Source organism: Meles meles, chromosome 8 (assembly GCF_922984935.1).
Source record: "Meles meles chromosome 8, mMelMel3.1 paternal haplotype, whole genome shotgun sequence".
Lineage (NCBI taxonomy): Eukaryota > Metazoa > Chordata > Mammalia > Carnivora > Mustelidae > Meles > Meles meles.
Genome location: NC_060073.1, coordinates 84208145 through 84222492, shown reverse-complemented (window position 1 = coordinate 84222492; position 14348 = coordinate 84208145). Strand labels below are relative to the sequence as shown.

The window sequence follows — 14348 nt, the reverse complement described above, 5'->3', positions numbered from 1 at the left end:
ATGAAAGACATGGTCAAGAGAATAAAAAGAAAAGCACAAACAGGAAAAATGTTTGCAAAGACAAATATGATAAAGACCTGTTTTGCGGGCGCCTGGGTGGCTCAGTGGGTTAAGCCGCTGCCTTCGGCTCAGGTCATGATCTCGGGGTCCTGGGATCAAGTCCCGCATCAGGCTTTCTGCTCAGCAGGGAGCCTGCTTCCCTCTCTCTCTCTCTGCCTGCCTCTCTATCTGCTTGTGATCTCTCTCTGTCAAATAAAAAAATAAAATATTAAAAAAAAAAGACCTGTTTTGCAAAATATGTAAAGAATTCTCAAAACTCAATAAAAAATATCTGATTTAAAAATGGATCAAAAACTTTAATAGACATATCACTAAAGAATATGTGTTAATTGCAAATAAGCATATCAAAAGATGTTCCACATCACATGTCATCAGGATAATGGAAATTGAAACAGCAGAATACCACTACACTCATTTTCAAATAGCCAAAATTCAGAACACTGACATCATATGCTGAAAAATATTTGGAGGAATGCAAAATGATACAGGCACTTTGGAAGACATTTTGGCAGTTTCTTACCATGGAAAAAAAATTGTGTTCCTTGGCATTTACCCAAAGGAATCAAAAGTTCATGTCCATACAAAACCCTACATATAGATATTTATATCAGTTTTGTTCATAATTGCCAAAATGTGGAAACTTCCAAGATATTCTTCAGTAGATGAATGGATGAATAAACTGTGGTATAGCTAAACAATGGAATACTAATCAGCAGTAAGTAGTAACAATCTATAAGACATAAAAAAGCATGGAGGAATCTTATATGAATATTACTAAGTGAAAGAAGCCAATCTGAAAAGGTTACAATTTGTATCATTTCAACTGTATGACATTTTGGAAAAGGCAAAACTATGGAGTTACCAGAAGTTAAGGGAGAGTAACGGATGAATAGGCAGATCACAGACAATTTTTAGAACAATTAAAATACTTTACATGATACTGTATTAGTGGATATACATGATTATAAATTTATTCAAATCCAAAGAATGAACATCATCAGAAGTTTATTTTAATGTAGACTATGGATTTTGGGTAATAATAATATATCAATGTAGGTTTATCAATTTTAACCAATGTACTACTGTGGTAGGGAGTGTTGATAATGAGGGAGACCCTGTAGGTTTGGGAGCAAGGAATATAAGGGAAATCTCTGTATCTTCTGTTCAATATTGATGTTAACCTAAAACTGCTCTAAAAATAAAGTTCATTAGAAGATAAGGGGTAGAAATGAGGTATGAATTTTAGTTTTTAATCCTGGATTTTCCATCATTTACTATCTATGTGACTCTTTCATGTTCTAAAAAGGATAGCAAAGCAGAGGAATATAAAGACTAAATATTCACTGCAACTCTGAAGTTATTGAGCATAGCAGTAGAGAGACTGTAGATTGGATGGGAGTAAGAAATGAATGAAAAAATTTAGAAGAAAAGCTGCAGTTCGGTCTACCCACATATCTTCCTCAATCTCTTATAACCAATTCAGTAATGTCATTCCTTCTGTATCTTTGAGTTCATTATAGGGAGCATCAGTACAGTTTGAAATGGTGTGCATATCATTGATAAAAGAGGAAGTATATGAAACTAATGACAGAGAATAGATGGTACTTGTAAAATTAAAGACAAGAAAAGATTCATGTCAGCTAGTCACTGACTTTCCCCATTAATCTAGGTTAAACCTTGCCGAAGACAGCTCTTATTCCAAGCAAGGTGAAACTTGATGTTCTTCATGTTCCACCATGACAAAGAATATCCTACTCTCTTTTACTCTCAATGTAACAATGACTGAAAAGCCAAAGAAGCCCACCTATAGTTAAAGCAACATATCATACAGATCTATTTTTAATCTAGGTTTATGCATTTTTCCCTTCTTTAGTCATCTTATCATGGGAATGAGTAGAGGAAGGATATCAATGTGGCAAGACCAAGTCTGTTAAGAATTTGAGCATGGTTCTCACATCACTTACATATAAAAACTTGGATTCTTGTCAGGTCTCATCTCTACCAATTTAACTTTATAATCAGGTGCTATTTAATATGTGTACCCTTTGATCAGTCTTATCTAATGCACATTTTTCTTAAAATAAAAGACAAAAATTCTAAAGAGGATAGGATTTTGTCCAATATTTTAGCAGGGGTCAGTTAACTTTTTCTTTTTTTGTGGAAGACCAGTTGTGAATACTTTAGAATATGAGAGCCATATGGTTTCTGTTGCAACTGTTTAACTCTTCTGTGTAATGAAAAAGCAGCCATAGATAATATTCTGATAAACCAATGAAACTAAGTTAAAATTGAACTTGATTTATACTGGTGCCTGGATGACTCAGTTGATAAAGCATGTGAGTCTTGATCTAGCAGTCATAAGCTAAAGCCTAATGTGGGGTATAGAGATTACTTGAAAAATAAAACAAACAAACAAAAAATAACCTTGATTTATAAAAACAGATGGGAAGTTGAATTTGTTCCTAGGCAGTTGTTTACATCTCTGTGTGTTAAGGGTTGAATTGTGTCCCCCATACCCTCAAATTTGTATGTTGAATTTCTAACCCAAGTAGTCCAGAATGTGACCTTACTAATGAAATAATTAAGGTGATCCCTAATCAAATGTGACTGTTGTTTAACATAAAGGGGAAATCTGAACACAGGAGCATGTATAGAAAGAAGACAATATAAAGAGAAATAGAAGACATCTAACTACAAGCTGCAAATAGAAGCCTAGAACAGATTCATCCCTTATTCAGAAGGAAGTGATTTTGCACATTATAATTTTGACTATCTAGTCTCCAGAACTGTGAGATAATAAATTTGTGCTGCATAAGCCACTTACTCTGTTGTACTTTGTTATGGAACCTTAAGCAAACTAATAGTAACATCATAATATTCTAAGGGCTCTCAGTCACCACAATACATTCAACCTATCAAAGAAACCTTCAGCACAATTCAATTTGCTGGATCAGAAGGCTGCAGGGATAGAATTGCAACAAAATAATTAGGTGAAACTCTTCTTGCTAAAAGTTAACTTAAAGTTGGTTTCTTGTTGTTGTTGTTGTTGTTGTTTTTTAATCACCTGTAATTAAGTTGGAAGAGCACACTCAAATATATTTTATTTCCAAAATCCAAAGTCTCTATATACATATCTCTTTTTTAATGATACAGGATCACAGTGAAGCAACTTGCCCTCCACTTGGAAAAGAAAAACATTCTAACATGTTTTTGTGAACAAAAACAAAAAATCTCTGCAATGGGTGGTGTTTACCTTTGTCTCAGAGGAGACATAAATTAAGTGTAGATGATGAATTTTGGGGATGTATTTTTAAATGATTAAGAATTTAACTACCAAGAAAATGTATGCAGGGAAGTAGAGTAAGTTCTACTAGGTACAAACAAGGTGAAGCAGAGAGATATGTGGATATATGGTGGAGGAGCATTCTGGGAAGATGAAATAGTAAATACAAAGGCTCTTTGGTAAAAACATATTGGTACATTTGAGAATACCAAGGAAGCCAATGTGGATAGTTGAATACAGAAGTAGTAGGAGCTGAGGACAAAGAGGTAATAGAACTGGATGTGCAGAATAAGTTATTAAAAAAAATTAGACAGAGTGTAAAGAAAAGCTAAAGAAAAACTTAAGACAGTGGACTGGGAATGACATAGTCTTACTTATCTTTGAAACAAGATGACTCTAGCTACTGTGATTGAAACAGACAAGACGGACAAAGGTAGATAAAAAAATTAGTAGACTATGATAACAATCTAGTTGAGAGGTAATGATGTCTTAGACTAAGGTAGACTAAGTGATGACCATCTTTTCATTTGTCTGTTGGTCTTGGTGATAATCAAATAAAAGAAGCAAGGGCAAGGGAAAAAGAGGTAATAATATATTCTAATTGCATTTAGGATAAAAAAAAAAGGAAAATTAAGAATGACTCCAAATGTTACTGACCTAAGCAAATGGAAGTGTGAGTTACCAATAACTAATGGGGGAGACTGCAGGAATTTCAAATTTAGAGAATACCTGGAATTCCACTGAGAATATATATTTGAGGCAGCTTTTGGACATTCAAAGTGGCAGTTCAAAATAAAGCCTTAAAGTAAAAGATGAAGATGTAGTCTGTAATTATACATAAGAAAGCAATCAATGGGGCACCTGGGTGGCTCAGTGGGTTAAAGCCTCTGCGTTCAGCTCAGGTCATGATCCCAGGGTCCTGGGATCGAGCCCCACATCGGGCTCTCTGCTCAGCGGGGAGCCTGCTTCCTCCTCTTTCTCTCTCTCTGCCTGTCTCTCTGCCTACTTGTGATCTCTATCTGTCAAATAAATAAATAAAATCTTAAAAAAAAAAGAAAGCAATCAATGAATTGATAGCATCTGAGGCCACAAAACCAGAAAATTAGATAAAACAAAGCAAAACAACAAACAAACAAAAACAACAGCAACAAAAATTAAGGTCTGTGCTGTGCAGATACAAAAATCTACAGATAGTGCAGAACAAACCCCAATATCAAAAGCTTGAAAGAGGAGATTTAGAGTGGCCTGAGAAGATGCCAGTGAAGTAAGTGAGGAACTAGTAAAATATGTTCTGAAGGAAAATTTAAAAACAAAAACAAAATGAAACTGTTTCAGTTAGGAGGATGGGAATGTGGAACTGTATCAAATTGTTTAATATGACTAAGAATTTAACAATAAGGAGGTTATTATTGACCTTCACAAGAACAAAATTGCTTGAATAGTAACATAAAAGCTTAATGTTTTGGGGCGCCTGGGTGACTTAGTGGATTAAGCCACTGCCTTCGGCTCAGGTCATGATCTCAGGGTCTTGGGATCAGGCCCTGCCTCCGGCTCTCTGCTCCGCAGGGAGTCTGCTTCCTCCTCTCTCTCTGCCTGCCTCTCTGCCTACTTGTGATCTCTCTCTCTGTCAAATAAATAAAATAAAATCTTAAAAAAAAAGCTTGATGTTTTAATACTATTTTTTTTCGTATAGTTGACATATAATGTTACATTATTTTCAGGTATATGACGTACAATGGCTTAAATTCCCTATATGCTATGTTATATTCACAACAAGTGTAGATACCATATATTATCATAGAACACTATTAAAATATCATAGACTGTGTTCCTTATACTGTGCCTTTTTATTCCCATGACATCTCAATTCATTAATTGGAAGTCTGTATATCCTACTCCCCTTCACCAATTTTGTCCATTCCTCCAAGTCCTTTTGTCTAACAACTATCAATTTATTCTCTGTATTTAAAGCTCTGATTCTCTGATTTTTGTTTGGTTTTTAGTTTCCACATATGAATGAAATATTATGACATTTGTCTTTCTTAGTCCAACTTATTTCATTTAGCATAATACCAGTAGGTCCATCCATATTGTTGCAAATGGCAGGATCTCATGCTTTCTTATAGTTGTGCAATACTCCATTGTATACATATACTACACCTTCCTTATCCATTCATCTATCAGTGGACACTTAGGTTGCTTTTATGTTTTGGCTATTGTAAGTAATGCTACAATAAACATAGAAGTGCATATATTTTAATTGGTGATTTTGTGGTTTTTGTTGTTGTTGTTGTTGTTGTTTGTTTTTTTAGGTAAATACCCAATGTTGAAATTATTGGATTAATATGATATTTCCAATTTTTTTGAGGAATCACCATTCTGTTTTCCATAATGACTATACCAATTTACATTCCCATCAACAGTGTTTGAGGATTCCTTTGTCTTCACATCATTGCCAACATTTGTTCTTCCTTGTCTTTTTCATTTTAGACATTCTGACAGGTGTAAAATGGTATCTACTTGGGGTATTAATTTATATTTCCCTGATGATTAGTGATGACCATCTTCTCATTTGACTGTTGGTCATTTGTAGGCATTCTTTCAAGAAATGTCTATTTACTAGCTGCCTGAGTGGCTATCAGTGAAGCTTCTGCCTTCAGCTCAGATCATGATCTGAGAGTCCTGGGATCTAGCCTTGATTCTTCCTCTCCCTCCCTTGCTTCCCTTCATATGTTTTCTCTCTGGCTCAATCTCTCTCTTAAATAAATAAATAAATAAATATATAAATAAATAAAATGTCCATTCATGCCCTCTACCCGTTCTATAATTGGATTTTTAAAAAAGATTTTATTTATTTATTTAACAGAGCAAGGGAGATCACAAGTAGGCAGAAAGACAGGCAGATAGAGAGGGGGAAGCAGGCTCCCCGCTGAGAGGGAAGCCCGATGTGGGGCTTGATCCCAGGACCCTGGGATCATGACCCAAGCTGAAGGCAGAGACTTTAACCCACTGAGCCACCCAGGCACCCCTGCTTGTTTTTTAGGTATTTTTATATATGTGTTTTATATATTTTGAACATTAATCTTTTATGAGGTATATCATTTGCAAGTATCTTCTCCCATTCAGTAGGTTGACTTTTTGTTTTGTGAAGGCAAAATTTACAGTGCAAAAGCTTTTTGTTTTGATATAACCCCAAAATTTATTTTTGCATTTGTTCCTTATCTTAGGAGACATATCTAGAAAAAATATTGCTACTGCTGACACCAGAAAAATTAATGTTTATGTTCTCTTCTAGGAGTTTTATGGTTTCATGTCTTATATTTACGTCTTTAATCCATTTTGAGTTTATTTTTGTGAGTGGTCTCTGTTAGGGTCCATGATCAAAGGAATGAGACTGACACAAAGCGAAAGTCAAGCAAAGCTTTATTTTGCGCCAAGCATCGAAAATCAAACTGACTGGTCAGGGCAGTCTCTTACAAAGAGGCGACGACAATCAGGACGCCGACCCCAACACGCCACTGACAACTCCCCTACCCGACAACTCCCCTACCCAACGACTCCCGTACCCGACGACTCTGATGCTCCCAATGATGCTGCCCCCAATGACTACCCTGACGACTATCACTACTACGCCCCTGACTCACAGACTAACCTTTATAGAGGTGGTTGAGCCCGGCCCACACACAGGTGGCCAATGAGATTGCAACACACAGGGAACACTGCACAGTCATGCTCGGTTAGCAACACGGGTGGCCAATTGAATTCCAATTCACCATAGCAAATATATGTGCACGCCACTGATTGGATGTCTCCATCCAGCCTGGCCCACCCCTATACCCCGGGTTTGCAAGTAAGTTCCTCTGGGAGGGGCAGGATCAATCTAAACCCACAACAAAATGGCTCCCTCTGGCCAACCAGGCCCTTACAGTCTCATTTCATTCATTTGCATGTAGCTGTCTAGTTCTCCCAGCACCATTTATTGAAGAGGCTGTCTTTTCCTTATTGTATGTATATTTTTTAAGATTTTATTTATTTATTTGTTTGTTTGTTTATGTTTATTTATTATGAGAGAGAAAAAGAGAGAGAGAAAGCATGAGTTGGAGGGATAGGCAGGGAGGGAATCAAGATTCCCCACTGAGTAGGGAGCCCAATGTGAGGCTCTATGCCAGGACTCCAAGATCATAACCTAAGCCAAAGACAAATATACCTAACCAACAGAGCCACCCAGGTGTCCCTTCACTGTATATTCTTATCTCCTTTATCATGGATTCATTAATAACATAATCATGGGTTTGTTTCAGGACACTATTGTGTTCCATTGATCTATTTGTCTATTTTTTGTACCATACCATTTTGATTATGACAGCTTTGTAGTATGTCTTAAAATCTGGAATTGTGATAGCTCCTCCTTTGTTCCTTGTGAAAACCTGATTTACTAGGTTCAAGGGAAAGTATGTAGACAGAAAGTTGAAATGAGTATAGTCAGGCTTTTAAGCAGAGAAATGAGATAATAGAGTGTCAGGATAAAAAGAGAAAAAAGGAGGTTTTGTTTGGTTGTTTTGGGTATGTATATGGGGGAAGTAAAATCATATTTCTTAGAAAGGAAACAGAAAGCTGATGACTAAAAAGGAAGAAGAGAGATAGTCTGTGGGAAAATATTTTACATAGGTATTAGAGATTGAACCTAGAAAAAACAAGATCATGCTTCAATCATTTACAGTGACCAAAAAAGATGACATATATAATATAGACAAAAAATACATATATAATATATAATATATATACATATATATACATATATAATATAGACATATTACATATATAATATAGACAAAAAATACATATATAATATAGACAAAAAATACAGGTAGTTAGATTGTTGTAGTAGAGGAATATCGTGGAATTTCTGACTCTTTTTCTTTCTTTTTTTTTTCAGTGAAATGGGACATCTTCTGAGATGAGGAAAGATAAAAGGTGTTGGAATTTTGGGTAGAAGAGATGAGGTGGAAGATGATCATCCAGGAAAATATTTGAGTGGTTGTACTAGGAATACTAAAGAATGTCTTGCCAATATTTTTGAAGTAATGTTCATAAAGTTTTAGTTAGACTAGTCATCATGGAAGACAAGGAGCCAAGACAATTGGGCATGCTGATTGTTGGAATAATTATCTTCAAAGGTATCAAAATGACCAAAAATATATACAGAATGAACATTGGTGAATGTGTCAAAGGATAATAAATGAACAGACTATATCCTATTTGCCCTCCCATATCAGTGCTTTACTCGTTTCCATTCAGCAATGTGTTCTAAAAGGATTACTTATCAGCATAGCTTCTTCAAAGGATTTATTTTTCTTCTGTAGTTTCTATAAATTCAGTTAATGGGGGATTAAGGGCAGGAGAAAAATGAGACAAGAAATTTTACTTCTCTTCCTCATTTCCCTATGAACTCCTACAATTTGGTTTCCCTCTTTACCCAAAAGCCAAAGCTCTAGTTTCTCACAGACTCTTGGGTTCTATAAATGTTTTCTTACCTTTTGCCTTCAGGCTTAAATTTGCCATGAGCCCAGGGATGAGGCTAGCAGGCTTTGAGCAATAAGTCCTCAGGAGAGCTCATGGGCATGGCACATGAATAGCAGGTTAAGTAGCAACAGTCTGTGCAGCCTTCACTTCCCACAGATGGGCCTGTGTTTATGCTGGGGGCAGGGGAGGGAAATGATACCTGCCAGCTCCCCCATTTTCAGAGAAGTTCCCTAACTTGCTCCAAAATCTGTATGAACAGAACTGTTTTCTATTTCCCCCCAACATTATGCAAACTTTTGTTTTTATGTTGCCTCTCTGCACAGGCTGCTCTCTCCTATAGGTGGCAACCAGGCTATCACTTGTCCCTAGGGCTCAGGGAAAATTTTGTTAAAGCCCCATATGCTCTGCCCAGCCATCCAGTGCACTGCTGTTATTATAAACCCTGTCCAACTTCTAAACAGCAATGAGCCATGGCCTGGAACCTGACACCACTGTGCATCTGCCTCCAGCCATTGGTGCATTGCTGCCACCACTTGCCACACCCAACTGGGCACCCCCAATCAATGCAGTATGCCAAACCTAGCCATGCCTATTTATCTCCTGCACCACTCCAAGCCTCATACCCCAGCCATCCTGGCATGCAGCCCTCAGCCACTGCTGCTCTTTGGAAGATAGGACTAGTGGAACAGTGCAAATTTTGCTAAAACTGCCACCCTGCTCTCAAGTTCCCTGGCAGGCATGACCCCTCACAACTGGCCTGCCATGCCCCCAGTAATACCACAAAGAACAAGCATAGTTCACAATAGAGTCAATACAGATGACTACTGAAAAGAAAAGTGACTCCGACAATAGAAGGGCATAAGCAACAACCATAGGATATTCTCCTGAGGTGCCAGATTCTGAGGAACAGGGGAAACATGGCACTCCAGGACATCTTCTTCATAAAATCACTCCTTCAAGAGCAGAAGACATGACTGCTCTAAACACACATTAACAGAGAATCACACAAAATGAAGATACAGAAATTATCTCAAATGAAGGATACAATACAACTCTGACCAGAGATCTAAGTGAAACAGATATAAATAGCATTCCTGATAGAAAATTCAAAACAGTGATCATAAGGATACTCACTGGACTTGAAAAAGAAAAGTAGAAGGCATGAGTGAGATCCTTAAAACAGAGATAAGGAGCAGTGCCTGGGTAGCTCAGTGGGTTATAGCCTCTGCCTTCAGCTCAGGTCATGATCCCAGGGTCCTGGGATCAAGCCCCGCATTGGGCTCTCTGCTTGGCAGGGAGCCTGCTTCCCCTCTCTCTCTGCCTGCCTCTCTGCCTACTTGTGATCTCTCTCTCTCTCTCTCTCTCTCTCAATCTATAAAAAAAAAAAAGAAAAAAAATTTTAAAAAAAGATAAAAAATAACAAAAAACAGAGATAAGGAATAACATAGAGATAAATGGTCCAATAAACAAAATGAGAAACACACTTGATGGAATAAACAGTAGGCTGGAAGAAACCAAGGAAGAAATCAATGACTTAGAAGACTGAGAAATGGAAAGCAATCAAGCTGAAGGTAAGACAGGAAAAAAAAAAAATATGCAAAAGAACTAATTGACTCCATCAAATATAATACTATTCGTTTTATAGGAGTCCCACAAGAAGAGAGAGAAAAGGGATTAGAAAATTTATTTGAAGAAATAATAGCTGAAACCTTCCTAATCTGGGGAAGAAAAGAGATATCCAGATGCAGGAGGCACAGCGAACTCCTATCAAAATCAACAAAAACAGACCCACATAAAGACATAGTATAATTAAATTGGCAAAATAGAGTGATAAGGAAAAAAAAATAAGCATTAAGACTCAAGAAGACACCAACATGCAAGGGAAAACCCATAAGACTGGGAGGAAATTTTTCAGTAGAAACTTTCCAAGCCAAAAGGGAGTGGCATGATATAGTGAATGTGCTGAATGGGAAAAATTTTCAGCCAAGAATATTCTATCCAACAAGGCTGTCATTTATGACAGAAGGAGAGATTAAAAGTTTCCCAAAGAAAAACTAAATGACTTCATGACCACTAACTCAGCCTAGCAAAAAATATTAAAGGGTGCTCTTTGAGTGGAAAGGAGAGACTAAAAGTGACACTGTAAAGGTAAGAAACACAAAAGCAGTAAAAATGAATATTTCTGTAAAAAAACAGGTCAAGAAACTTACAAAATCAAAAGCATGAACTATAACATGTACCTCAAATGTAGGGAGGAGAGGAGAAAACAATGGACTCAAACTTAAAGGACATACTTAATACAAACTTAATACATACTGATGTATGCAGAACAAGTTATATGCAAACCTAATGGTAACCATGTATCAAAAACAACTAATAAAAATGCAAAGAATAAAGATAACCAAGTATATGGCAAAGACAATCAGCAATTCATGAAAGAGAAAGAGAAAAAGGATCAGAGAAAATCTTCAGAAACAACCCCAAAACAAATAATAAAATGAAAATAAACACATATCTATCAATAAGTACTTTGAATGTAATTGGAGAAAATGCTCCAATCAAAAGACAAAAGACTTAGTGTGACAGAATGGATAAAAGCAAGACCCATCTATATGTTGCCTACAAGAGACTTATTTAGCTATACTAAAGACACCGCGGTTTGAAAGTGAGGAAGTGGAAAAGTATCTACCATGTAAATGAATGCCTAAAGAAAGACAGAGTAGCAATACTTACACCAGACAAATGGACTTTAAAACAAAAAAATTGTAACAAGAGACAAAAAGACAATGTATAATAATAATGGGGACAATTCAATAGGAAGACATAACAATTGTAAATATTTATGAACCCAACCTAGGCAAACCCATAAAACAGTTAATAACAGACATAAAGGAACTAACTGATGTAATAAAATAACAGTAAAGGGCTTTAACACTCCATTTACATTGGTGGGCATATTATCCAAACTGAGTTTCAACAAGGAAACAATAGCTTTCAATGGTAAACTGGGTGAGATAGATTCAACAGGTATATTCAGAAAACTCAATCCTAAAACATCAGAATATACATTTTTTTCAAGAGCACATTAAACATTCTGTAGAATAGATTTATCTATTAGCCCACAAAAGAAACTTTCACAAATTCAAGAAGATGTAAGTTGTACCATGCATCTTTTCTGAACACAACAATATGAACCTAGAATTCAACCACAATAAAAAATCTGGAAAGACAATAAACACATGGAGGTGAAACAACATGTTACTAAACAATAAATGGGTCAAAAAGAAAATAAAAAATGCATGGAAACAAATTAAAATGGAAACAAAATGGTCCAAAACCTTTGGGTGCAGCAAAAGTGATTCCAAGAGGGAATTTTATAACAACACAAGCTTACTTCAGGAAGCAAGAAAAATCTCAAATAAACAACCTAACCTAAAGGAAAATTCCTTTACACCTAAAGGAATTAGAAAAATAACAAAATATAAAATCTAAAGCCAGAAGAAGGGAAAAAAAAAATAAGGTTAGAGCAGAAATAAATGATATAGACACAGAAGAAAGAAGAGAGGAAGAAGAAGATAGAGGAGGAGTAGTAGTAGGAGGAGCAGAACAGGGAGGAGGATGAGGGGAGGGGAAGGAGGAAGAACAAATCAATGAAACCAGTAGCTGGTTCTTTGAGAAAAAAAAGAGAAAGAAAAAACAGGTGGTGGGTGATGGGGAGGGCACGTTTTGCATGGAGCACTGGGTGTTGTGCAAAAAGAATGAATACTGTTACGCTGAAAAAATTAATAAAAAGGGAAAAAAAAAACAACAACAAAAAAAAAGAAAAAATCAATAAAATTGGTATCTCTAGCCAGAATTATGAAGAAGAAAAAAAAATATTCAAATAAATAAAATCACAAATGAGAGAGGAGAAATGACAAGCAATACCATGGGAATGCAATTATAACAAAATATTATGAAAATTATATTCCAACATACTGGACAATCTAGAAGAAATGCATAAATTCCTAGAAACATATAACCTATGTTACAGGAACAGGAAGAAATAGAAAATTTGAATGGACTGATAACCAGCAAAGAAGTAGAATCTATAATCAAAAAACTCCCAACAAAAGTCCAGAACCAGTTGGCCTCACAGGTCAGTTCTACCAAATATTTAAAGAACAGTTAATACCTATTCTTCTCAAACTATCCCAGAAAATCGAAAAGGAAGGAAAATTTGCGAATTTATTCTGTAAGGCCAGTGTTATACTGATACCAAAACTGGATAAAGACACCACTAAAAAACAAAGCAAAACAAAACAAACAAACAAACAAAAAACAGAACTACAGGTCGAATGAACATAGATGCATATCCTTGATGAACACAGATATAAAAATCCTCAGGTACTAGCAAGCTGAATTCAACAATATATTTAAAAAGTCATTCACCACAATAAAATATGATTTATTCCCAGGTTATAAGGGTCATTCAATATTTGGAAGCCAACCAGTGTGATGGATCAAATTAATAAGATAAAGGATAAGAACCATATTGGTGAGGGATAGATACAGAAAAATGTTCACCTTCAGCCCAGAAGGCTGACCTATAACCTGCTTCATTTCAGTAAGGGTATAGTAATTGCTGGTTGCTACATTCTTTTTTTTTTTTTTTAAAGATTTTATTTATTTATTTGACAGACAGAGATCACAAGTAGACAGAGAGGCAGGCAGAGAGAGAGGAGGAAGCAGGCTCCCCGCCGAGCGGAGAGCCCGACGCGGGGCTCGATCCCAGGACCCCGAGATCATGACCTGAGCCGAAGGCAGCGGCCCAACCCACTGAGCCACCCAGGCGCCCTGGTTGCTACATTCTTAATGGTACTCATGACTTCTTGAAAATCTCCCAAATAGTTAATATTGAGATGAATGATAAGCACCAGAGAAATCTTACAAAAATAGCTTTATAAGTAAAAATTCAAAGAAGACATTTATGATTTAATATTCTCTGCACATTCCTTCCCCCTTGAGCACTGAGTATATAGCCAGCAGTTTCATAGAACAAAAGTGCAGCTCTTTATGACCACCGGTCCCATCCCTATGCTATAATTAAAGCATTTTTTTGCACCATAAACATCTAAGAATTCTTTCTTGGCCATCCACTCATAGATGTACATCATTTAGGTGCCAATGTAGAGTCTGTCCTCTCATCTGGACTTCAAGTACTTGGTGCAAATTTGGTGCAAACTTCTTTTGCTTTCATTCCAGGGGCTTTTCAAAGAGTAGGGTCTTTGGGGGAACACTTTCATGTGGATTTCTCAGGATGCATTTCTCTAGCCTGTGGCTACTCTATAGGGAGGAAACTAGTGCCCTGGAAAGAATGGTAGTGAGACGCAGAAACCTGATACCTTCTATCAATCCCTATTTTTATATAAAGTTGTCTTTCTTGAGCATGGGAGAGCCACCTAAGCCAATAGGATAGCTGCCAATCTTAAGACTCCCATGT

At 36.4% G+C, this 14348-nt stretch overlaps 1 pseudogene; it reads left to right on the top strand.

Annotated features, from left to right (window-relative positions):
* LOC123948807 overlaps positions 1 to 14348 on the top strand; it is a 127979-nt pseudogene that overhangs the window by 35459 nt on the left and 78172 nt on the right.